The sequence below is a fragment of the Scyliorhinus torazame genome, chromosome 20 (genome assembly GCF_047496885.1).
Source record: "Scyliorhinus torazame isolate Kashiwa2021f chromosome 20, sScyTor2.1, whole genome shotgun sequence".
NCBI classification, from domain to species: domain Eukaryota; kingdom Metazoa; phylum Chordata; class Chondrichthyes; order Carcharhiniformes; family Scyliorhinidae; genus Scyliorhinus; species Scyliorhinus torazame.
Window position 1 is genome coordinate 126,236,227 of NC_092726.1, and position 25,346 is coordinate 126,261,572.

General features: G+C 52.0%; 2 non-coding genes and 2 pseudogenes across 2 annotated transcripts; all 4 read right to left on the reverse strand.

Moving 5' to 3' along the window:
- Window positions 1–7,891: 7,891 nt before the first annotated feature.
- Window positions 7,892–8,068, reverse strand: LOC140397351 (U2 spliceosomal RNA; annotated as a pseudogene).
- Window positions 8,069–14,315: 6,247 nt separating this feature from the next.
- Window positions 14,316–14,503, reverse strand: LOC140397370 (U2 spliceosomal RNA). Its single transcript, XR_011936834.1, has one exon. It is a non-coding gene; the product is annotated as a U2 spliceosomal RNA (small nuclear RNA).
- Window positions 14,504–20,635: 6,132 nt separating this feature from the next.
- On the reverse strand, window positions 20,636–20,816 carry LOC140397312 (U2 spliceosomal RNA; annotated as a pseudogene).
- A 1,578-nt stretch (window positions 20,817–22,394) lies between these two features.
- Window positions 22,395–22,585, reverse strand: LOC140397812 (U2 spliceosomal RNA). The gene has a single exon (XR_011937239.1). It is a non-coding gene; the product is annotated as a U2 spliceosomal RNA (small nuclear RNA).
- Between the last annotated feature and the right edge of the window lie 2,761 nt (window positions 22,586–25,346).

Below are 25,346 nucleotides of genomic sequence, written 5' to 3' on the forward strand. Positions count from 1 at the left end.
GGAGGAAGCACTGACAGTGCTGGATATATGGGGGAATAACTGACAGTGCTGGCTGTGTAGTGGGAGCACTGGCAGTGCTGTCTGTGTGGTGGGAGCACTGACAGTGCTGGCTGTGTGGTGGGAGCACTGACAGTGCTGGCTGTGTGGGGGAGCACTAACAGCGCTGTCTGTGGGGAGCACGGACAGTACTGGCTGTGTGGGGGAGCACTGGCAGTGCTGGCTGTGTGGGAGAGCACTGACAGTGCTGGCTGTGTGGTGGGAGCACTGACAGTGCTGGATGTGTGGGGGAGCAATGACAGTGCTGCCTGTGTGGTGGGAGCACTGACAGTGCTGGCTGTGTGGAGGAGCACTGACAGTGCTGGCTGTGTGGTTGGAGCACTGACAGTGCTGGCTGTGTGACGGAGCACTGACAGTGCTGGCTATGTGGGGGAGCACTGACAGTGCTGGCTGCGTGTGGAGCACTGGCAATGTTGGCTGTGGGGAGCATTGACAGTGCCTGCTGCGTGCTGGGAGCACTGGCAGTGTTGGCTGTGGAGGGAGCACTGACAGTGCTGGCTGTGTGGGGAGCACTGGCAGTGTTGGCTGTGGAGGGAGCACAGGCAGTGCTGGATGTGGGAGGGTGGAAGCACTGGCAGTGCAGGCTGTGAGGGGAAGCTCTGGAAGTGCTGGCTGTGTGGGAGCACTGGCAGTGCTGCTTTTCTGGGGTACACTGGCAGTGCTGGCATTTTGGGGGAGCACAGGCACATCAGGCTGTGAGGGTGCACTGGCAGTGTTGACTGTGGGGAAGCACTGACAGTGCTGGCTGTGAGGGGGAGCACTGGCAGTGCTGGCTGTTGTGAGGAGGCACTGGCAGTGATGGCCGTGTGTGGGAGCACTGACAGTGCTGGCTGTGCGTGGAGCACTGGAGGTGCTAGTTGTGGAGGGGAGCACTGACTCAGGAGGGGAGCATTGCCAGTGCTGGCCTTGGGGGGGGAGCACAGGCAGTGCTGGCTATGTAGGGGAGCACTGGCAGTGCTGGCTATGAGGGGCCCACTGGCAGTGCTGGCTGTGGGGGAGAAATGGCGGTGCTGGCTATGGGGGATGCACTGGCAGTGCTGGCTGTGGGGAGCTCTGGCAATGCTGGCTATGGGGGGTGCACTGGAAGTGCTGGCTGTGGTGGTGCACTGGCCGTACTGGCTGTGGGGGTAGCACTGGCAGTGCTAGCTCTGGAGGGGAGCACTGGCTGTGGAGGGGAACATTGCCGGTGCTGTCTGTGTGGGGGAGCACTTGCAGTGCAGTATGCGTGTGGGGAGCACTGGCAGTGCTGGCTATGGGGGAGAATACAGGGGGAGAATGTGCAAACCCCAGACGGAGAGTGACCCAGAGCCGGGATTGAACAGTGGTTAGTACTGCTTCCTCAAAGCTACAGGGTCCCAGATACGATTCCCGGCTGGGTCACTGTCTGTGCGGAGTCTGCACGTTCTCCCCGTGTCTGTGTGGGTTTCCTCCGGGTGCTCCGGTTTGCTCCCACCGTCCAAAGGCTTGCAGGTTAGGTTAGTTGGCCAAGATTTATCAAAATTGCCCACAGTATCTAAAGATGTTCAGGTTCGGTGGGGTGACAGCGAGTGGGCGCTCCCCTACCCCGTGTAGGCGCTCTCTTCAGGGTTTACACCGTCTCTGTCATTATTGTTTACACCTACAATGCTGCCAAACGTTCTATCAAACTTTTTATCTCATGATCTTCAATCACTACGAAACAAATTCATAGATTTCATAGAATTTACCGTGCAGAAGGAGGCCATTCGGCCCATCGAGATTGCACCGGCTCTTGGAAAGAGCACCCTACCCAAGGTCCACACCTCCACCCTATCCCCGCAACCCAACAACCCACCCAAAACTATGGGCAATTTTGGACACTAAGGGCAATTTATCATGGCCAATCCAGCTAACCTGCACATCTTTGGATTGTGGGAGGAAACCGGAGCACCCGGAGGAAACCAACGCACACACGGGGAGAACGTGCAGACTCCGCACAGACAGTGACCCAAGCCGGAATCGAACCTGGGAACCGATGGAAGAAGTTGGAAGAGTGAGTAAGCCGGGTGCGAGGGATCTTTGATTATACTGCCCGCTTTCCCCAGGCAGCGGGAGGTGTAGATGGAGTCAATGGATGGCAGGCAGGTTCGTGTGATGGACTGGGCGGTGTTCACGACTCTCTGATGTGTCTTGCGGTCCTGGGCCGAGCAGTTGCCATACCAGGCTGTGATGCAGCCTCATAGGATGCTTTCTATGGTGCATCTGTAAAAGTTGGTAAGAGTCAATGTGGACATGCCGAATTTCCTTAGTTTCCTGAGGAAGTATAGGCGCTGTTGTGCTTTCTTGGTGGTAGCGTCGACGTGGGTGGACCAGGACAGATTTTTGTAGATGTGCACCCCTTGGAATTTGAAACTGCTAACCATCTCCACCTCGGCCCCGTTGATGCTGACAGGTGTGTGTACAGTACGTTGCTTCCTGAAGTCAATTACCAACTCTTTAGTTTTGCTGGCATTGAGGGAGAGATTGCTGTCGCTACACCACTCCACTAGGTTCTCTATCTCCCTCCTGTATTCGGACTCATCGTTATTTGAGATCCGGCCCACTATGGTTGTATCGTCAGCAAACCTGTAGATGGAGTTGGAACCAAGTTTTGCCACGCAGTCGTGTGTGTACAGGGAGTAGAGTAGGGGGCGAAGTACGCAGCCGGTGTTGAGGACTATTGTGGAGGGTGTTGTTGTTCATTCTTACTGATTGTGGTCTGTTGGTCAGAAAATCGAGGATCCAGTTGCAGAGTGGGGAGCCAAGCCCTCTGTTTTGGAGCTTTGATATGAGCTTGGCTGGGATTATGGTGTTGAAGGCGGAGCTGTAGTCAATCAATACGAGTCTAATGTAGGAGTCCTTGTTTTCAAAATGCTCTAGGGATGAGTGTAGGGCCAGGGAAATGGTGTCTGATGTGGACCGGTTGCAGCGGTATGCGAATTGCAGTGGATCAAGGCATTGTGGGAGTATGGACGTGATGCGCTTCATGATCAACCTCTCGAAGCACTTCATTATGACAGAAGTCAGGGCCACTGGTCGTCAGTCATTGAGGCACGTTGCCTGGTTCTTCTTTGGTACCGGTATGATGGTGGTCTTCTTGAAGCAGGTGGGGACCTCGGAGTGGAGTAGGGACAGCTTAAAGATGTCCGCGAATACCTCTGCCAGCTGGTCCGTGCAGGCTCTGAGTGCACGACCAGGGATCCCGTCTGGGCCTGTCGCCTTCCGAGGGTTCACTTTCAGGAAGGCCAATCTGACTTCGGAAGCTGTGTTGGTGGGTATGGGTGAATTATGGGCTGCTGTGGCACTCGCCAGCGGGTTGTTGGTTACCTGCTCGAACCGAGCATAGAATGCATTGAGTTCACCGGGGAGGGGTGTGCTGCTGCCAGAGATACTGTTCGGCTTCGCTTTGTAGCCCGTTATGTTGTTTAGCCCTTGCCACAACCGCCGAGAGTCTGTCTGTGACTCTAGCTTGGTTTGATATTCTCTCTTGGCATTCCGGATGGCTTTGCGGAGGTCGTACCTGGATTTCTTGTATAGGTCAGGGTCCTCTGCCTTGAACACCTCAGATCTGTCCTTCAGTAGGGAGTCAATCTCGCGATTGAGCCATGGTTTCCGGTTGGGGAACGCACGTACTGCTTTCTTTGGCATGCAGTCGTCCACACATTTTCTGCTGAAGTCTGTGACGGTGGTGGCATACTCATTTAAGTTGGTCGCTGTGTTCTTAAATATGGACCATCCATGCATTTACCAGTCACGTAAGAGCTCTTCGGTCTCCTCGGACTAGCACTGCACAACCTTCTTAGGTGTGCTGGAAGATGAGGGTGATGATGCCTTTCCTCATGGACTCTGACATGCTGTCTCCCAGAAGCATACTCTCGTACACTTCCAGCAGGTCTGGGCCCATGCAGTCCTGCAGCGCCGAATACAACTCAACCGGTAAGCTTCCGGGAGTTTTACTCGTCTCGAAGGACTTGACGGCCTTTGTCAGCTCGTCCAGAGTTAGCGGTTTGTCCTGGCTTTCCAGCTCGCTGTCGCCTATGACCTCCGTGATAGTCGACAGGATGGTCTGGGAAACAGTGCTATCTGTTGGCTTCTGGTCATACAGTCCGGCATAAAAGGATTGGCTGATCCTCAGGATGTCAGACTGCGATGACTTTACAGAGCCATCTTCTTCCTTCAGGCTGTTGATCACAGAGGTCTCTCTGTGCACCTTTTGGAAGAAGAAGCGTGAGCACTTTTCATCCTGCTCCACGGAGCGGACTCTGGAACGGAAGATAATCTTGGAGGCCTCCGAGGTGTAGAGCGAGGCTTGCTGGCTCTTCACCTCTTGCAGATCCTCCTTCACATCGACCCCCATCGACTGCAGCTGGAGCAAATTCTGCATACATTTCTGGAGCCTGGACATGACGACTCGTCTCTCTCTCGCCTTTTGAACGCCCTTGAGGATTAAAAACATTTTGACGTACCCCTTGATTGCTTCCCACCATAGATGTGGAGACTCAAAGAGGGGTTTCGTTGTTCTCCAACCTTTGTAATCCCTCCTGAGTTCCTCGAGGTTCTCAGGGGTCAGCAGTTTTACATTCAGCTTCCATGTCCCCCTGCCTACCCCCTGGTTTTCCTGCAGGTGGCAGTCGGCCAGTAGGAGGCAGTGATCAGAGAAGAACACCGGCTTTACATCGGTGGACCTGACCGTGAAAGCTCGGGACGCAAAGAAGAAGTCTATCCTGGAGCGGACGGACCCGTCTGGCCGTGACCATGAGTATCTACGCTGCGCTCCGTCTGCAGGGTTGCTGCAGACGTCGAGCAGCTTGGCATCTTTTACCGTTTCCATCAGGAGTCTGGACGTAGCGTTTAGTTTGATGTCGGCTCTGCTGGATCGTCCAGCCGCATCGATGATGTAGTTGAAGTCACCGCCCAGAATGACCGGCTTGGAGGTGGCCAACAGCAGTGGGAGTTGCTGAAGGCCTGCAAGCCGCTCACTCTTTACGGCCGGGGCGTACATATTAATACGTCTGAGAGGGGTGCTTTTGTATTTGACGTCTGCTACGAGGAGGCGCCCGGCCACCACCTCCTTAACGTCGGAGATGGTGAAGTTGCCTCCCCGCAGCAGAATACCCAGGCCGGAGGAGCGGCAGTCGTTTCCTCCTGACCAGATGGATGGCCCGTGGGACCACCAGCTCGACCAGCGCCTGTAGTTGCTGAGGTGCGGAATTCCGCACTCCTGCAGGAACAGTAGGTCAGCTTTCACATTTGCTAAATACTTGAGTGTGGCCACACACCGCAAAGTAACTTTGATGCTTCGCACATTTATGGATGCAATTTGAAAACCCATTATAGAAAGGGAGATTTACCAGTCTCAGAGTCCCAAGTCGATACAGTTGGCTGTTCCAGCTGTTGGATGTTCCCCAGCTTGCCGGGGGTGCTCGCAAACTGTTGCACAGTTGCAGGGCTGAGAAAACTGTCCTGGTCCGCACTGGTCCCGTGAACCTGATGCAGATGCATTGCGGGGGTGGTGTTGGGGTTGCAGGCCGGTCTTCGCCTGGGTTGTTGCTGCTTGTTACTTTCGGGGGTTGGTCTTTGACCTTGTTTTCGATGTCCGGCGTTTGGTGGCCGTTGGTCATATTGCTGTTCCCATGAGCCAGCGGTTGATTGTCTCGGCGGGTTTTATTTTCTTCCAGGTCCGTGGTCAGGGGGGTCTGTGCCTCCCGTTCCACATTGGTGCTTTGCCTCTTTATTTGAGGCCGATTCTTGTCTTGTTTTCCCTCATCGGAGGAGGTGTCGGCACTAAGTCCGCTGGCTGAAAGGTGTCGCTTTTTGCCACTCCCCCTCGGGGGGTTCTTCAGTTTGTTTTTTTGTTTCCTCTTCCGTTTGTCCCTGTTCACTGCTTCCCAGGGGCCTTTATACTTCGTCCCATCCTCTTCCATTGAGTGTTCCTCGTCAGATGAGGCTGGGGTTGGGTTGTCAGGGGGTCGTGCTGGGGCCTCCTCTTTTTATTGGGGGCCCTTCTGTTGCTTTTCCGCATTCTGTGCTGTGGTGTCTTTTCCGGTGGAGGGTGTATGAACCTCCTCTCTGGTCGCCTTTTTTTAACTCCGCTGTTGATGATCTGTGCATATGTCGCCCCGCGTTTCGGGCAGGCCCTGTAAAGATGGCCGGCCTCCCCACACAGGTTGCAGCACTTGTCTTCTTTGCAGTCCTTTGTCGTGTGTCCCTCCTGCCTGCAGTTTTTGCAGAAGGTCACGCTGCAGTTTGCGGCAACATACCCCGTTTTGCCACAGGTGTGGCATACTCGTGGCTGCCCCACGTAGTAGAGGTAGCCACGATTCCCTCCAATAGCGAAACTGGAGGGGGGATGCAGGATGGTTCCGTTGCCGTCTATTCTCAGAGTCACCTTGATCTGGTGCTCATTTGTCCAGATGCCGAAGGTGTCTTTCACTTGCACGCTGTCACTTTTCAGCTTAGCGTACCTGGCGAGGAACGTGAGCACATCAGACACGGGGACGTGGGGGATGTACGTGTGCAGTGTCACAACCCGATTTTGCTGCGACGGTAGCGTAAACAGAGGCTCCGCAGTCAGGATCGACAGGGGACTCTGGTTACCTTTTTCCTTGAAGACGTTCAAGAATTTGATGCACGCTACGACGCTCATGAAGGTGACATCACAATATCCATTGTTGGGGAAGTTTTGCAAGCAGAAGATCTCTGTTGCTTTGAACCCACAACACTCGAGCAGCACCCGCTTCACGAAGAGTTTCCGGTCAACAGGTGACTCTCCTTCCGTTCTCTTCACTGTGACTCGGACAGTGTTTCGCACACCCCAGCCTGATGGTCGGGATGCAGCTGCATCCATAGCTCGAACGTTGGGTCTTAACTGTATCGGAGTTGGCTTTGGCCAGCATGTAGATCCACCAATAGCAGCCGAGCTCCAAACGTTTCCTCTTTGACGACTTCAATCCCTCCGAGTTCTCCAGTCCACGATCGACATCGAAATCCTCAGCTTCCCTCGATTAAATGAGACTACACTTGATCTTAGCCAAAATGCCGAGCAGCAACAGCCCAGATTTTCCGGGCTATGACTCTTGTCCTCCTCGTCCACCGACATTCAGGTGCACCTTGCTGCGCTCGACTGTGCTTTGGAACTTTTAGTTCACGGTCACTTTTGGTCAAGAGACCTCCAGCTTGGCCGAGCACTGTGGAGTCTGTGCATGCAGAACCAGTAAAACAAAACAGGGTGACATCGTATGGCACGCCTTCCACTGTCATCACCAGAAGAAATAGAGACGCTGTTCATGCTTAGTGACACCCAACGCAGGGAGTCGAAAAAACCTCCAGCTTTGCCGAACAAAGGGCAATCCGTGCAAGTAGCAAGTACTGGCGGAATCCAACAGGGGGCAATGTCTAGTCTCCCTGAGCTCCACCCTGGCGTGTTGGTCGTGGAGTCAGGAGAGCGAAAAGAGACGCCGTGAAGGTGTGCCTACATCCAAATCAGGTTGCAGTTCAGTCTGTCGCCACACTTCCCTGTTGTGCAGGATGAAGGGCTGTGGTAACTGAAGTGAGGAGAAGGCAAGTCGGCATCCTGGGGTGAGAGGGAGTGGCCTGTAAAAAGCAGCAGGAAATCTGTGTGGCATATTAGCTGAAAACGGAGTCTGGCTGCCGTAAGTCCGTGAACATTCGGCTCACAACATTAGTGCACGAAGCGCCCGCCAGCAGAAACGGTAGCAATGCTTTGGAGCCTGAAAGGCCTTAAATTGGTCAGGATGAGATAACTGGACAAGAGAGAAAACGGGAAGCCAGGTTTTGCGCAATATTCAGCTTTTCTACTTTTTGCTCCCCTAAGCGGGGTGAAGGCACCATTCCTGGAAGCATTGCAAGACCAGTCGATGCGTGGAGCGGAAGGAGCAAGCCCCTGAACCATCTCCGATCCCAAAAATCAATTTAATATTCAGTCCTCAGCTCGAGGACATATCAGATATTAAACTGATAAGAACAGATTTTTTTTTTTTTTTCAAAAAAATATACTTTATTCATAAAAATTTATCATGAGCATTACAGAAACATTTCAAATTGTCTTGACTGTACATTTCCGGCAGGGTTACATGTTGCCTTGACTTTCTTTCATTCAATTTTGATATTATCATACACATATCACTCTTTACATTACAATTCCTTCTTAAATATTTACAGTGCCATGTTTGTCTTTGTACATTGGAGTGTTGGTTACCCAGACCGAGGGGCTTTACACTGTTACCCGCCCCTCGGTGTACCTTTGCTGGAAATACCTTACACAGTGGTGTTTCCCCATTGTGCCTTGGCGGCAGCAGCCCCAAGCTTGAGTGCGTCCCTCAGCACGTAGTCCTGGACCTTGGAATGTGCCAGTCTGCAACACTCGGTCGAGGACAATTCTTTGCACTGGAAGATCAGCAAGTTTCGGGCAGACCAAAGAGCGTCTTTCACCGAGTTGATGACCTTCCAGCAGCAGTTGATATTTGTCTCGGTGTGTGTCCCTGGAAACAGTCCGTAGAGCACAGAGTCCTGTGTCACAGATCTGTTCGGGATAAACCTTGACAAATACCACTGCATCTCTCTCCAGACCTTCTTTGCAAAGGCACATTCCACAAGGAGGTGTGTGACCGTCTCATTTCCCCCACACCCACTCCGAGGGCAGCGTGCATTGGCGCAGAGCCTTCGGGTGTGCATGAAGAATCTGACAGTGAGGCCCTTTCTCACCACCAGTCAAGCTAGGTCTTGGTGCTTGTTTGAAAGTTCTGGTGATGAGGCGTTCTGCCAGATGACTCTGGCAGTCTGCTCAGGGAACCATCCAACGTCCTCCACGGTCTCCTTTTCCCTGAGGGCCTCGAGGACATTACGTGCTGACCACTGCTTCATTGCCTTGTGGTCAAAGGTGTTTTCCTTCAAAAACGTTTCCACGAAGGACAGGTGAAACGGTACGGTCCAACTACTTGGAGCGTTCCGCGGCAATGAGGCCAGGACCATCCTTCATAACACCGGGGACAGGTAGAACCTCAGTATGTAGTGACACTTGGTGTTTGCATACAGGGGGTCCACGCACAGCTTGATGCAGCTGGACACAAAGGTGGCCAACAGGATGAGGGAGGCGTTGGGTACATTCCGTCCTCCCTTCTCCAGAGGTTTGTACATGGTGTCCCTTCGGACACGGTCCATCTTGGATCGCTAGATAAATTTGAAGATGGCCCGGGTGACTGCTGTGGCGTAGGATCGGGTTATGGGCCAGACCTGCGCCATGTACAGTAGCACCGAGAGTACCTCACACCTGATGACCAGGGTTTTGCCCGCAATGGAGAGGGAGCGCTGCTCCCACCAGCCCAGTTTCTGTCTTACCTTTCCTATGCGCTCCTCCCAGTTTTTGGTGCACGCCCCAGCAGCTCCGAACCATATCCCCAGCACCTTCAGGTAATCTGACCTGGCAGTGAAGGGGACAAAGGTCCGGTCGGCCCAGTTCCCAAAGAACATGGCCTCGCTCTTGCCCCGGTTTACCTTGGCTCCCGAGGCCCGTTCAAACTGGTCGCAGGTGGTCAAGAGCCTGCGTACAGACGCAGGATCCGAGGAGAAGACGGCAACGTCGTCCATGTACAGGGAGGCCTTGACTTGAATGCCTCCACTGCCTGGGATCGTCACTCCTCTTATACCCGGATCCCTCCTGATGGACTCGGCAAAAGGTTCTATGCAGCACACAAAAAGGGTAGAGGAGAGAGGGCAGCCCTGCCTGACTCCGGATTTGATCGGGAACTTTTCTGATTCCCACCCATTGATTGAGACTGCGCTATAAATGTTTGTGTCGAGCAGTTTCATCCAATTGCGAATTCCCTCCCCAAACCCCATTTTGGAGAGCACACCCATCATGTAGGTGTGCGATATTCTGTCAAAAGCCTTCTCCTGGTCAAGGCTGATGAGGCAAGTGTCCACCCCCCTGTCCTGCACGGAGGCGATCGTATCCCTGAGTAGCGCAAGGCTATCAGAGATCTTCCTGCCGGGTACAGCACAGGTCTGGTCGGGGTGGATCACCGACTCCAGAGCAGACCTGACCCGATTGGCGATGACCTTGGCTAGAATTTTGTAGTCCACATTCAACAGTGAAATGGGTCGCCAATTTCGAATTTCTTCCCTTTCCCCCTTCTGCTTGTAGATGAGGGTGATGATGCCTTTCCTCATGCACTCTGACATGCTGACTTCCAGAAGCATACTCTCGTACACTTCCAGCACGTCTGGGCCCATCCAGTCCCACAGAGCCGAATACAGCTCAACCAGTAAGCTGTCGCTTCCGGGACTTTTACTCGTCTCGAAGGACTTGGCGGCCTTTGTCAGCTCATCCAGAGATAGTGATTTGTCCAGGTTTTCCAGCTCGCTGCTGCCTATGACATCCGTGATAGTCGACAGGAAGGTCTGGGAAACAGTGCTATCTGTTGGCTTCAGGTCATACATTCCGGCATTAAAGGAATGGCTGATCCTCAGGATGTCAGAATGCGATGACTTTGCAGAGCCATCTTCTTCCTTCAGGCTGCTGATCACAGAGGTCTCTCTGTGCACCTTTTGTTGGAAGAAGCGTGAGCACTTTACGTCCTGCTCCACGGAGCGGACTCTGGAACGGAAGATGACCTTGGAGGCCTCCGAGGTGTAGAGCGAGGCTTGCTGGCTCTTCACCTCTTGGAGATCCTCCTTGACATCCACCCCCATCGACTGCAGCTGGAGCATATTCTGCATACTTTTCTGGAGCCTGGACATGACCCCTCGTCTCTCTCTCTCACCTTTTGAACGCCCTTGAGGATGAAAAACCTCTTCATATTCCCCTTGATTGCTTCTCACCAGAGATGTGGGGCCTCAAAGAGGGGTTTCACGGTTCTCCAACCTTTGTAATCCCTCCTGAGTTCCTTGAGGTTCTCAGGGTTCAGCAGTTTTACATTTAGCTTCCATGTCCCGCTGCCTACCCCCTGGTCTTCCTGCAGGTGGCAGTCGGCCAGTAGGAGGTAGTGGTCAGAGAAGAACACCGGCGTTACGTCGGTGGACCTGACCTTGAAAGATCGTGACACAAAAAAGAAGTCTATCCTGGAGCGGACGGACCCGTCTGGCCGTGACCATGAGTAATTACGCTGCGCTCCCTCTGCAGGGTTGCTGCAGACGTCGAGCAGCTTGGCGTCTCTTACCGTTTCCATCAGGGTTCTGGACGTAGCGTCTAGTTTGCTGTCGGCTCTCCTGGATCGTCCAGCCGCATCGATGATGCAGTTGAAGTCACCACCCAGGATGACCGGCTTGGAGGTGGCCAACAGCAGTGGGAGTTGCTGAAGGACTGCCAGCCGCTCACTTTTTACGGCCGGGGCGTACATATTAATAAGTCTGAGAGGGGTGTTTTTGTATTTCATGTCTGCTGCGTGGAGGTGCCCGCCCACCACCTCCTTAAATTCGGAGATGGTGAAGTTGCCTCCCCGCAGCAGAATACCCAGACTTGAGGAGCGGCAGTCATTTCCTCCTGACCAGATGGATGGCCCGTGGGACCACCTGCTTGACCAGCGCCTGTAGTGGCTGAGGTGCGGAATTCCGCACTCCTGCAGGAACAGTAGGTCAGCTTTCACATTTGCTAAATAGTTGAGTGTGGCTACACACCGCGAAGTATCTTTGATGCTTCGCACATTTGTGGATGCAATTTTTAAACCCATTATAAAAAGGTAGATTTACCAGTCTCAAGAGTCCAGAGTCTATACAGTTGGCTGTTCCAGCTGTTGGATGTTCCCCAGCATGCCGGTGGTGCTCGCAAACTTTAGCACAGGTGCAGGGCTGAGAAAACTGTTCTAGTCCGCACTGGCCCCGTGAACTTGATGCAGATGCATTGGGGGGGGCGGGGGTGTAGCCCTGGCGTTCGTCGTGGCAGTCAGTAGGTGTTGGGGTTGCAGGCCGGTCTTCGCCTGGGTTGGTGCTGCTTGTTACTTTCGGGGGTTAGTCTTTGACCTTGTTTTCAAAGTCCGGCGTTTGCTGGCCGTTGGTCATATTGCTGTTCCCATGAGCCAGCGGTTGATTGTCTCGGCGGGTTTTATTTTCTTCCCGGTCCGTGGTCAGGGGGGTCTGTGCCTCCCGTTCCACATTGGTGCTTTGCCTCTTTATTTGAGGCCGATACTTGTCTTGTTTTCCCTCATCGGAGGAGGTGTCGGCGCTAAGTCCGCTGGCTGAAAGGTGTCGCTTTTTGCCACTCCCCCTCGGGGGGGGGGGGGGGGGGTTCTTCAGTTTGTTTTTTTGTTTTTTCTTTCGTTTGTCCCTGTTCACTGTTTCCCAGGGCTCTTTTTCTTTGTCCCATCCTCTTCCTCCTCCATTGAGTGTTCCTCACCAGATGAGGCTGGGGTTGAGTTGTCCGGTCGTGCTGGGGCCTTCTCTTTTTGTTGGGGGCTCTTCTGTTGCTTTTCCGCATTCTGTGCCGTGGTGTCTTTTTCGGTGGAGGGTGTATGAACCTCCTCTCTGGTCGCCTTTTTAACTCCGCTGCTGATGATCTGTGCATATGCCGCCCCGCGTTTCGGGCAGGCCCTGTAAAGATGGCCGGCCTCCCCACACAGGTTGCAGCACTTGTCTTCTTTGCAGTCCTTAGTCATGTGTCCCTCCTGCCTGCAGTTTTTGCAGAAGGCCACCCTGCAGTTTGCAGCAACATGCCCCGTTTTGCCACAAGTGTGGCATACTCGTGGCTGTCCCACGTAGTAGAGGTAGCCACGATTCCCTCCAAGAGCGAAACTGGAGGGGGGATGCGGGATGGTTCCGTTGGTGTCCATTCTTAGAGTCACCTTGATCTGGTGCTCACTTGTCCAGATGCCGAAGGTGTCTTTCACTTGCACGCTGTCACTTTTCAGCTCAGCGTACCTGGCGAGGAAAGTGAGCATATCAGAGACGGGAACGTGGGGGTTGTACGTGTGCAGTGTAACAACCCGGTTTTGCTGCGACGGTAGCGTAAACAGAGGCTCTGCAGTCAGGATAGACAGGGGACTCTGGTTACCTTTTTCTTTGAAGACGTTCAACAATCTGATGCACGCTGCGACGCTCATGAAGTTGACATCAAAATATCCATTGTTGGGGAAGTTTTGCAAGCATAAGATCTCTGTTGCTTTAAACCCACAACACTCGAGCAGCATCCGCTTCACGAAGAGTTTCCGGTCCACAGGTGACTCTCCTTCCGCTTTCTTCACTGTGACTCGGACAGTGTTTCGCACTCCACAGCCTGGTGGTCGGGATGCAGCTGCATCCATAGCTCGTACGCTGGGTCTGAACTGTATCGGCGTTAGTACTAAATCAGAGGCTTGACCAGCATGTAGATCCAACAATAGCACCCGAGCTCTAAACGTTTCCTCTTTGACGACTTCAATCCCTCCGTATTCTCCAATCCACCATCGACATCGACATCACAATCCTCAGCTTCCCGCGATCAAACGAAACTACACTTGATCTTAGCCAAAAGGCCGAGAAGCGATAGTCCACATTTCCCGGCTATGGCCCTTGTCCTCCTCGTCCACCGACATTCAGTTGCACCTTGCTGCGCTCGACTGTGCTTTGGAACTTTTAGTCTACGGTCACTGTTGGTCAAGAGACCTCCAGCTTGGCCGAGCACGGTGGAGTCTGTGCATGCAGAACCAGTAAACCATAACAGGAAGACATCGTCTGGCTCGCCTTCCACTGTCGTCACCAGAAGAAATGGAGACGCTGTGAAGGCCCAGTGACATCCAACGCAGGGAGTCGAAGGAACCTCCAGCTTTGCCGAACAAAGGACACTCCGTTCAAGCAGCAAGTACTGGAGGAATCCAACAGGGGGTAATGTCTAGTCTCCCTGAGCTCCACCCTGGCGTGTTGGTCGTGGAGTCAGAAGAACGAAAAGAGACGCCGTGAAGGTACACCTACATCCAAATCAGGATGCCGTTCAGTCTGTCGCCACACTTCCCCGTTATGCAGGATGAAGGGCTGTGGTAACTGAAGTGAGGAGAAAGCAAGTCGGCATCCTGGGGTGAGGGGAAGTGGCCTGTAAAAAGAAGCAGGAAATCTGTGCGCATATCAGCTGAAAACGGAGCCTGGCTGCCGCAAGTCGGCGAGTCCATTGTCTCACAACATTAGTGCTCGAAGTGCTCGCCAGCAGAAAAGCTAGCATTGCTTTGGAGCCTGAAAGGCCTTAAATTGGTCAGGATGAGACAACTGGACAAGAGAGAAAAGGGGAAACCAGGTTTTGCGCCATTTTCTGCTTTTGTACATTTTGCTCCCCGAAGCGGGGTGAAGGCACCATTCCTGGAAGCATTGCAAGATCAGATTGATGCGTGGAGCGGAAGGAGCAAGTTCCTGAACCATCTCCGAGTCCCAAAAATCAATTTAATTTTTGGTCCCCAGATTGAGGACATAACAGATATTAAACTGATAAGAACATATTATTTTTTATTTATTTATTTTTTCAAAAAAATATACTTTATTCATAAAAATTTATCATAAGCATTACAGAAACATTTCAAATTGTCTTGACACTACATTTCCGGCAGGGTTACATGTTGCCTTGACTTTCTTTCATTCAATTTTGATATTATCATACACACATCACTCTTTATATTACAATTCCTTCTTAAATATTTACAGTGTCATGTTTGTCTTTGTACATTGGAGTGTTGGTTGCCCAGACCGAGGGGCTTTACAATGTTACCTGGTCTTCGGTGAACATTTGCTGGAAAAACCTTACACAGTGGTCTTTCCCCATTGCGCCTTGGCGGCAGCTGCCCCAAGCTTGAGTGCGTCCCTCAGCACGTAGTCCTGGACCTTGGAATGTGCCAGTCTGCAACACTCGGTCGAGGACAATTCTTTGCACTGGAAGATCAGCAAGTTTCGGGCAGACCAAAGAGCGTCTTTTACCGAGTTGATGACATTCCAGCAGCAGTTGATATTTGTCTCGGTGTGTGTCCCTGGAAACAGTCCGTAGAGCACAGAGTCCTGTGTCACAGATCTGTTTGGGATAAACCTTGACAAATACCACTGCATCACTCTCCAGACATTCTTTGCAAAGGCACATTCCACAAGGAGGTGTGTGACCGTCTCATTTCCCCCACAGCCACTCCGAGGGCAGCGTGCATTGGCGCAGAGCTTTCGGGTGTGCGTGAAGAATCTGACAGGGAGGGCCGTTGTCACCACCAGCCAAGCTAGGTCTTGGTGCTTGTTTGAAAGTTCTGGTGATGAGGCGTTCTGCCAGATGACTCTGGCAGTCTGCACAGGGAACCATCCCACGTCCTCGACCGTCTCCTTTTCCCTGAGGGCCTCGAGGACATTACGTGCTGACCACTGCTTCATTGCCTTGTGGTCAAAGGTGTTTTTCTTCAAAAACGTTTCCACGAAGGACAGGTGGTACGGTACGGCCCAACTACTTGGAGCGTTCCGCGGCAATGAGGCCAGGCCCATCCTTCACAACACCAGGTACAGGTAGAACCTCAGTATGTAGTGACACTTGGTGTTTGCATACTGGTGGTCCACGCACAGCCTGATGCATCTGGACACAAAGGTGGCCAACAGGATGAGGGAGGCGTTGGGTACGTTCCGCCCTCCCTTCTCCAGAGGTTTGTACATGGTGTCCCTTCGGACACGGTCCATCTTGGATCGCCAGATAAATTTAAAGATGGCCCGGGTGACTGCTGTGGCGTAGGGTCGGGTTATGGGCCAGACCTGCGCCACGTACAGTAGCACCGAGAGTACCTCACACCTGGTGACCAGGGTTTTGCCCGCAATGGAGAGGGAGCGTTGCTCCCACCAGCCCAGTTTCTGCCTTGCCTTTGCTAAGCGCTCCTCGCAGGTTATGGTGCACGCCCCAGCAGCTCCGAACCATATCCCCAGCACCTTCAGGTAATCTGACCTGACAGTGAAGGGGACAAAGGACCGGTCGGCCCAGTTCCCAAAGAACATGGCCTCGCTCTTGCCACGGTTTACCTTGGCTCCCGAGGCCCGTTCAAACTGGTCGCAGGTGGTCAAGAGCCTGCGCACAGACGCACGATCCGAGCAGAAGACGGCAACGTCGTCCATGTACTGGGAGGCCTTGACTTGCATGCCTCCACTGCCTGGGATCGTCACTCCCCTTATACCCGGATCCTTCCTGATGGACTCGGCAAAAGGTTCTATGCAGCACACAAAAAGGGCAGAGGAGAGAGGGCAGCCCTGCCTGACTCCGGATTTGATCTGGAACTTTTCTGATTCCCACCCATTGATTGAGACTGCGCTATAGATGTTTGTGTAGAGCAGTTTCATCCAATTGAGAATTCCCTCCCCAAACCCCATTCTGGAGAGCACGCCCATCATGTAGGTGTGCGATATTCTGTCAAAAGCCTTCTCCTGGTCAAGGCTGATGAGGCAAGTGTCCACCCTCCTGTACTGCACATAGGCGATCGTATCCCCGAATAGCGCGAGGCTATCAGAGATCTTCCTGCCGGGTACAGCACAGGTTTGGTCAGGGTGGATCACCGACTCCAGAGCAGACCTGACCCGATTGGCGATGTCCTTAGCTAGAATTTTGTAATCCACATTCAACAGTGAAATGGGTCGCCAATTCTGAATTTCTTCCCTTTCACCCTTCTGCTGGTAGATGAGGGTGATGATGCCTTTCCTCATGGACTCTGACATGCTGCCTTCCAGAATCATACTCTCGTACACTTCCATCAGGTCTGGGCCCATCCAGTCCCACAGAGCCGAATACAACTCAACCGGTAAGCCGTCGCTTCCGGGAGTTTTACTCATCTCGAAGGACTTGGCGGTCTTTGTCAACTCGTCCAGAGTTAGCGGTTTGTCCTGGTTTTCCAGCTCGCTGTCGCCTATGAACTCCGTGATAGTCAACTGCATGGTCTGGGAAACAGTGCTATCTGTTGGCTTCAGGTCATACAGTCCGGCATAAAAGGATTGGTTGATCCTCAGGATGTCAGACTGCGATGACTTTACAGAGCCACCTTCTTCCTTCAGGCTGCTGATCACAGAGGTCTCTCTGTGCACCTTTTGGAAGAAGAAGCGTGAGCACTTTTCGTCCTGCTCCACGGAGCGGTCTCTGGAACGGAAGATGACCTTGGAGGCCTCCGAGGTGTAGAGCGAGGCTTGCTGGCTCTTCACCTCTTGGAGATCCTTGACATCCACCCCCATCGACTGCAGTTGGAGCAAATTCTGCATACTTTTCTGGAGCCTGGACATGACCCCTCATCTCTCTCTCACCTTTTGTACGCCCTTGAGGATGAAAAACCTCTTGATATTCCCCTTGATTGCTTCCCACCAGAGATGTGGGGCCTCAAAGAGGGGTTTCACGGTTCTCCAACCTTTGTAATCCCTCCTGGGTTCCTCGAGGTTCTCAGGGGTCAGCAGTTTTACATTTAGCTTCCATGTCCCCCTGCCTACCCCCTGGTCTTCCTGCAGGTGGCAGTCGGCCAGTAGGAGGCAGTGGTCAGAGAAAAACACCGGCGTTACGTCGGTGGACCTGACCGTGAAAGCTCGTGACACAAAAAAGAAGTCTATCCTGTAGCGGACGGACCCGTCTGGCCGTGACCATGAGTATCTACGCTGCGCTCCGTCTGCAGGCTTGCTGCAGACGTCTAGCAGCTTGGCGTCTTTTACCGTTTCCATCAGGAGTCTGGACGTAGCGTCTAGATTGCTGTCGGCTCTGCTGGATCGTCCAGCCGCATCGATGATGCAGTTGAAGTCACCAACCGGGATGACCGGCTTGGAGGTGGCCAACAGCAGTGGGAGTTGCTGAAGGACTGCCAGCCGCTCACTTTTTACGGCCGGGGCGTACACATTAATAAGTCTGAGAGGGGTGTTTTTGTATTTCACGTCTGCTACGAGGAGGCGCCCGCCCACCGTCGGAGATGGTGAAGTTGCCTCCCCGCAGCAGAATACCCAGTCCGGAGGCGCGGCAGTCGTTCCTCCTGACCAGATGGATGGCCCGTGGGACCACCAGCTCGACCAGCGCCTGTAGTTGCTGAGGTGCGGAATTCCGCACTCCTGCAGGAACAGTAGGTCGGCTTTCACATTTCCCAAATAGTTGAGTGTGGCTACACACCGCGAAGTATCTTTGATGCTTCGCACATTTATGGATGCAATTTTTAAACCCATTATAAAAAGGTAGATTTACCAGTCTCAGAGTCCCAAGTCGATACAGTTGGCTGTTCCAGCTGTTGGATGTTCCCCAGCATGCCGGTGGTGCTCGCAAACTTTCGCAGAGTTGCAGGGCTGAGAAAACTGTTCTGGTCCGCACTGGCCCCGTGATTTTGATGCAGATGCATTGGGGGTGGGTGGGGGGGGCGGGGGGGGGGAGGTGTAGCACTGGCGTTCGTTGTGGCAGACAGTAGGTGTTGGGGTTGCAGGCCGGTCTTCGCCTGGGTTGTTGCTGCTCGTTACTATCGTGGTTGGTCTGTGACCTTGTTTTCTTCCCGGTCGGTGGTCTGGGGGGTCTGTGCCTCCCGTTCCACGTTGGTGCTTTGCCTCTTTATTTGAGGCCGATTCTTGTCCTGTTTTCCCTCATCGGATGAGGTCTCGGCGCTAAGTGCGCTGGCTGAAAGGTGTCGCTTTTTGCCACTACCCCTCCGGGGGGGGGGGGGGGGGGTTCTTCAGTTTGTTTTTTTGTTTTCTCTTTCGTTTGTCCCTGTTCACTGTTTCCCAGGGCTCTTTATTCTTTTTCCCATCCTCTTCCTCTTCCACTGAGTGTTCCTCATCAGATGGGGCTGGGGCTGGGTTGTCAGGGCGTGCTGGGGCCTCCTCTTATTGTTGGGGGCCCTTCTGTTGCTTTTCCGCATTCTGTGCCGTGGTGTCTTTTTCGGTGGAGGGTGTATGCACCTCCTCTCTGGTCGCCTTTTTAACTCCGCTGCTGATGATTTGAGCATATGTCGCCCTGCGTTTCGGGCAGGCCCTGTAAAGATGGCCGGCCTCCCCACACAGGTTGCAGCACTTGTCTTCCTTGCAGTCCTTAGTCATGTGTCCCTCCTGCCTGCAATTTTTGCAGAAGGTCACACTGCAGTTTGCGGCAACATGCCCGTTTTGCCACAGGTGTGGCATACTCGTGGCAGTCCCACGTAGTAGAGTTAGCCACGATTTCCATCAATGGCGAAACTGGAGGGGGGATGCAGGATGGTTCCGTTGCCGTCTGTTCTCAGAGTCACCTTGATCTGGTGCTCATTTGTCCAGATGCCGAAGGTGTCTTTCACTTGCACGCTGTCACTTTTCAGCTGAGCGTACCTGGCGAGGAACGTGAGCACAGCAGACACGGGGACGTGGGGGTTGTACGTGTGCAGTGTAACAACCCGGCTTTGCTGCGCCGGTAGCGTAAACAGAGGCTCCGCAGTCAGGATCGACAGGGAACTCTGGTTACTTTTTTCCTTGAAGACGTTCAAGAATTTGATGCACGCTGCGACGCTCTTGAAGGTGACATAAAAAAAAAACACTGTTGGGGAAGGTTTGCAAGCAGAAGATGTCTGTTGCTTTAAACCCACAACACTAGAGCAGCACCCGCTTCACGAAGTGTTTCCGGTCCAACGGTGACTCTCCTTCCGTTTTCTGCACTGTGACTCGGACAGTGTTTCGCACTACCCAGCCTGATGTACGTGATGCAGCTGCATCTATAGCTCGTACGTTGGATCTGAACTGTATCGGCGTTAGATCCACCAATAGCAGCCGAGCTCCAAACGTTTCCTGTTTGACGACTTCAATCCCTCCGAGTTCTCCAATCCACGATCGACATCGAAATCCTCAGCTTCTCTCGATCAAATGAGACTACACTTGATCTGAGCCAAAAGGCCGAGAAGCGATAACCCATATTTTCCGACTATGGCTCTTGTCCTCTTCGTCCACCGAGATTCAGGTGCACCTTGCTGCGCTCGACTGTGCTTTGGAACTTTTAGTCTAAGGTCACTGTTGGTCAAGAGACCTCCAGCATGGCCGAGCACGGTGGAGTCTCTGCATGCAGAACCTGTAAAACACAACAGGGAGACATCGTCTGGCACGTCTTCCACTGTCATCACCAGATGAAATGGAGACGCTGTAAAGGCCCAGTGACACCCAACGCAGGGAGTCGAAGAAACCTCCAGCTTTGCCGAACAAAGGGCAATCCTTGCAAGCAGAAAGTACTGGCGGAATCCAACAGGGGGCAATGTCTAGTCTCCCTGAGCTCCACCCTGGCGTGTTGGTCGTGGAGTCAGGAGAACGAAAAGAGACGCCGTGAAGGTACAGCTACATCCAAATCAGGATGCCGTTCCGTCTGTCGCATCGCTTCCCTGTTGTGCAGGATGATGGGCTGTGGTAACTGAAGTGAGGAGAAGGCAAGTCGGCATCCTGGGGTGAGGGTGAGTGGCCTGTAAGAAGCAGCAGGAAATCTGTGTGGCAGATCAGCTGAAAACGGAGTCTGGCTGCCGCAAGTCCGCGAGTCCATCGGCTCGCAACATTAGTGCACGAAGCGTCCGCCAGCAGAAAAGCTAGCAATGCTTTGGAGCCTGAAAGGCCATAAATTGGTCAGGATGAGACAACTGGACAAGAGAGAAAAGGGGAAGCCAGGTTTTGCGCCATTTTCTGCTTTTGTACTTCTTGCTCCCAAAAGCGGGGTGAAGGCACCATTCCTGGAAACATTGCAAGACCAGGTTGATGCGTGGAGCGGAAGGAGCAAGCCCCTGAACCATCTCCGAGTCCCAAAAATTAATTTAATATTCGGTCCCCAGATAGAGGACATACCAGATATTAAACTGATAAGAAAATATTTATTTTTTTTTAATTCAAAAAAATATACTTTATTCATAAAAATTATCATAAGCATTACAGAACATTTCGAATTGTGTTGTCTGTACATTTCCGTCAGAGCTACACACTGCTTTGACTTTCTTCCATTACATTTTGATATTCTTATACACAGATCACTCTTTACATTGCAATTCTTTCTTAAATATTTACATTGTCATGTTTGTTTTATACATTGGAGTGTGAGTGGCCCAGACCAAGTGGGGTTTACACTGTTACCCGCCCCTCGGTGTATATTTGCTGGAAAAACGTTACACATTGGTCTTTCCCCCTTGCGCCTTGGCGGTAGCTGCCCCGATAAGAACAGATTTTTTTTTTTTTCAAAAAAATATACTTTATTCATAAAAATTTATCATGAGCATTACAGAAACATTTCAAATTGTCTTGACTGTACATTTCCGGCAGGGTTACATGTTGCCTTGACTTTCTTTCATTCAATTTTGATATTGTCATACACATATCACTCTTTACATTACAATTCCTTCTTAAATATTTACAGTGCCATGTTTGTCTTTGTACATTGGAGTGTTGGTTGCCCAGACCGAGGGGGTTTACACTGTTACCCGCCCCTCGGTGTACATTTGCTGGAAAGACTTTACACAGTGGTGTTTCCCCATTGTGCCTTGGCGGCAGCAGCCCCAAGCTTGAGTGCGTCCCTCAGCACGTAGTCCTGGACCTTGGAATGTGCCAGTCTGCAACACTCAGTCGAGGACAATTCTTTGCACTGGAAGATAAGAACAGATACTATACTTGTTCTGAGCCAAAACGCCGATAAGCGATAACCCATATTTTCCGGCTATGGCTCTTGTCCTCCTCATCCACCGACATTCAGGTGCACCTTGCTGCGCTCGACTGTGCTTTGGAACTTTTAGTCCCTACGGTCACTGTTGGTCAAGAGACCTCCAGCTTGGCCGAGCACGGTGAGTCTGTGCATGCAGAATCTGTAAAACACAACAGGGAGACATCGTTTGTCACGCCGTCCCCTGTCATCACCAGAAGAAATGGAGACGCTGTGAAGGCCCAGTGACACCCAACGCAGGGAGTCGAAGAAACCTCCAGCTTTGCCGAACAAAGGGCAATCCGTGCAAGCAGCAAGTACTGGCGGAATCCAACAGGGGGCAATGTCTAGTCTCACTGAGCTCCACCCAGGCGTGTTGGTCGTGGAGTCAGGAGAACGAAAAGAGACGCAGTGAAGGTACACCTACATCCAAATCAGGATGCCGTTCCGTCTGTCGCCACACTTGCCTGTTGTGCAGGATGAAGGGCTGTGGTAGCTGAAGTGAGGAGAAGGCAAGTCGGCATCCTGGGGTGAGGGGGAGTGGCCTGTAAGAAGCAGCAGGAAATCTGTGCGCATATCAGCTGAAAACGGATCCTGGCTGCCGCAAGTCCGCGAGTCCATCGGCTCACAACATTAGTGCACGAAGCGTCCGCCAGCAGAAAAGGTAGCAATGCTTTGGAGCCTGAAAGGCCTTAAATTGGTCCGGATGAGACAACTGGACAAGGGAGAAGAGGGGCGGCCAGGTTTTGCGCCATTTTCTGCATTTGTACTTTTTGCTCCCCAAAGCGGGGGTGAAGGCACCATTCCTGGAAGCATTGCAAGACGAGATTGATGCGTGGAGCGGAAGAAGCAAGCCCCTGAACCATCTCCGAGTCCCAAAAATCAATTTAATATTCGGTCCCCAGATAGAGGACATACCAGGTATTAAACTGATAAGAACAGATACTACACTTGATCTGAACCAAAAGGCCGAGAAGCGATAGCCCATGTTTTCCGGCTATTTCCCTAGTTATCCTTTTACCCTTAATGCGCTGTTAAAACTACTTAGGACGTTCGTTCATTTTACCTGCCTGTATCCTTTCATGTACCGTTTTTGCTCTCCTAGTTTCCTTAAGTTCCCAGTTCACATTGCCTCGCTGCGCCGAGGACCCGGGTTCGACCCCGGCCCCGGGTCACGAGCCGCGTGGAGTTTGCACATTCTCCCCGGTCTGCGTGGGTCTCACCCCACAACTCAAAGATGTGGGAGGTAGGTGGATTAACCACCAGAAATTGGAAAAATAATTGACTACTCTTAATTTTAAAAACTGTGTATTTCATTGTAAAACAGAAAAGAGGCTGTCAGAGACCCCAGAAATTGTCCTACACGGTGAATCTGTGCAGTGCAGAGTCCAGGCGGCTGCAATCCGGTGTCACAGTGGTTTGCACGCTTGCCTCAGAGCGCCAGCAACCCAGGTTCAATTCCAGCCTCGGATGTATGTCCATGTGGAGTTTGCACTTTCTCTGACACGGTTTCCTCTGGGTGCTCTGTTTTCCTCCCACAGTCCAAATATGTGCAGGTCAGGTGGATTCGCCGTGCCAAATTGCCCTTTAGGTTAGATTGGGTTGCAGGAATGTGGATATGGTTGCGGTGTGGGCTTAAATAGGTTGCTCTTTCTAAGGGCTGGTGCAGAATCGTTGGGCCGAATGACCCGCCTTCCGCACTGTAGGGATTATATGATTCTATAAAGAATCGTAACCTACATTCGAGCCTGACGTGGGATTCCGAAACAATCCAAGGCGAATGGCACAGGCAGATTGGCTTCAGAATGTGCAGCTCGGGTCAGTGGGTGTGGACAGTGGTTGGGAAATCAAACACATACATGTTCGGCAGCAGGGCAGGTGCATGTGTCCGGTGGAGCACCAGGTTAGAACGGAACAGCGAAATATTGCTCCAGACTATATCTGGATGTATTAAGCAGAGTGCACTGGGGACACGCAGATCTCGTACAGCTCAGCTTGAAATGTTTTTATGAACAATAGAGACAAAAATGACACAGAAAAGTCAGTCCAAAGAATATCTGGACTTAGTGCACTGATGTGTGAACAGAAGTGTGGATAGGAAGGCAGAATTGTCCTTCTGAAGTTCACCAGCTTCTTCAATATAGAACAGTCGGCTGGATAGGAAAACAATGATTCTTCCTGAGTATTGCTGGATTTGGTGTTGTGGAAAGTCCAGTGGATTGGGACACTAACTAAGGTGGGATTTATGCAGTAGAGCAATTAGGGTCAGAGGATCTATCCATTTCTATCTTTAAAAAAAAATCTTAATGACGTTGAAGACGTGCTTAAATTCCCCCTAACCTCCTGCAGCTCCAGAAAGACGAATCCCAGCTTCTACACACAACTGGGTTGTAGGACAGCCACATCCATCGTCACAGGGATGTGTGGGGCGGGCGGGACCATGAGGATCGTGAGCTCACCACTGCGCTATCCTTCTCCCAGTTTTACTGGTGCTTCCAGTCCCATTTTCAGTCTGCCTCACAACTGGCGTGTCCCGTCCATCGATGAACAGTTTCATCCCTCAGCTGAGGGCTTGTAGGTGAATAACCCCTGGTAGAGGGTCTCAAATGCCTCGTAGACATTGTTTAGCTCTGCCACTGGATTCGGTCTGCTGCTTCTAATCTGAGCAATTACCCCCGTGGCTGCCTGCTTTCTCAGCTGGTGAACCAGCAGTGGCTGGCTTTATCTCCGTGTTCGTAAAGGGCCTCCCGTGCCTGGCGGAGTTGCTGCACTGCTTCCCTCGTGGAGAGCAGGTCAAAGTCCATTTGTAGCTTTTTCCTCTCCGCCAGGAGTTCTTTGGGCGAGTCCTCAGAGTATCGCCCGTCTACCTCCAGTATGGAGTCCACAACTGTCGCCTAGCCGCCCTCTCTACCTTGTGTCTAGGTGCGTTCTAGGCAATGATATCACCCCTGATCACAGCATTCTAGTTATTAATAATAAAGTCATCTGTGGCCTGTGATATTTTCTTGCACAAAGCCTTACGGGCAAGTCGGGCCATGTCCAACTTCCATGTGGGGGGCGGGGTAGCAGGCATTGAGCAAAAACGTAGTAATCTGGCTGCATATTAATATGGAACCATATTGAAATGGAACAGCATTAATGTGGCTGGATATTAATATGGAACATTATTAATATGGAGCAGTATTAATATGGCTGCATATTAACTTGGAACCGTATTAATATGGAATAGTATTAATATGGCTGAATATCAATATGGAACAGTACTAATATGGAACAGTATTAATATGGAACCATATCTTCACAGCTCCAGGGCCCCAGAATTGATTCCTAGCTTGGGTCACTCTCTTTGCGGAGCCTGCATGTTCTCCCGTTGTCTGCGTGCATTTCCTGCGGGTGCTCCTGTTTCCTCCCACCAGGCCCGAAAGACGTGCTTGTTAGGTGAATTGGACATTCTGAATTCTCCCTCTGTGTACCCGAACAGGCGCCAGAATGTGGCGACGAAGGGCTTTTCACAGTAACTTCGTTGTTGTGTTAATGTAAGACTACTTGTGACAAAGATGATTATTATTCATATGGAATGTGGCTGGATGTTAATATGGAACTGTATTACTATGGAACAGTGTTAATATAGCCGGATATTAATATGGCCAGATACTAATATGGAACAGTACTAATATGGAACAGTATTAATTTGGAACAGTGTTTATATGCTGGACATTAATATGGAACAGTACTCATTTGT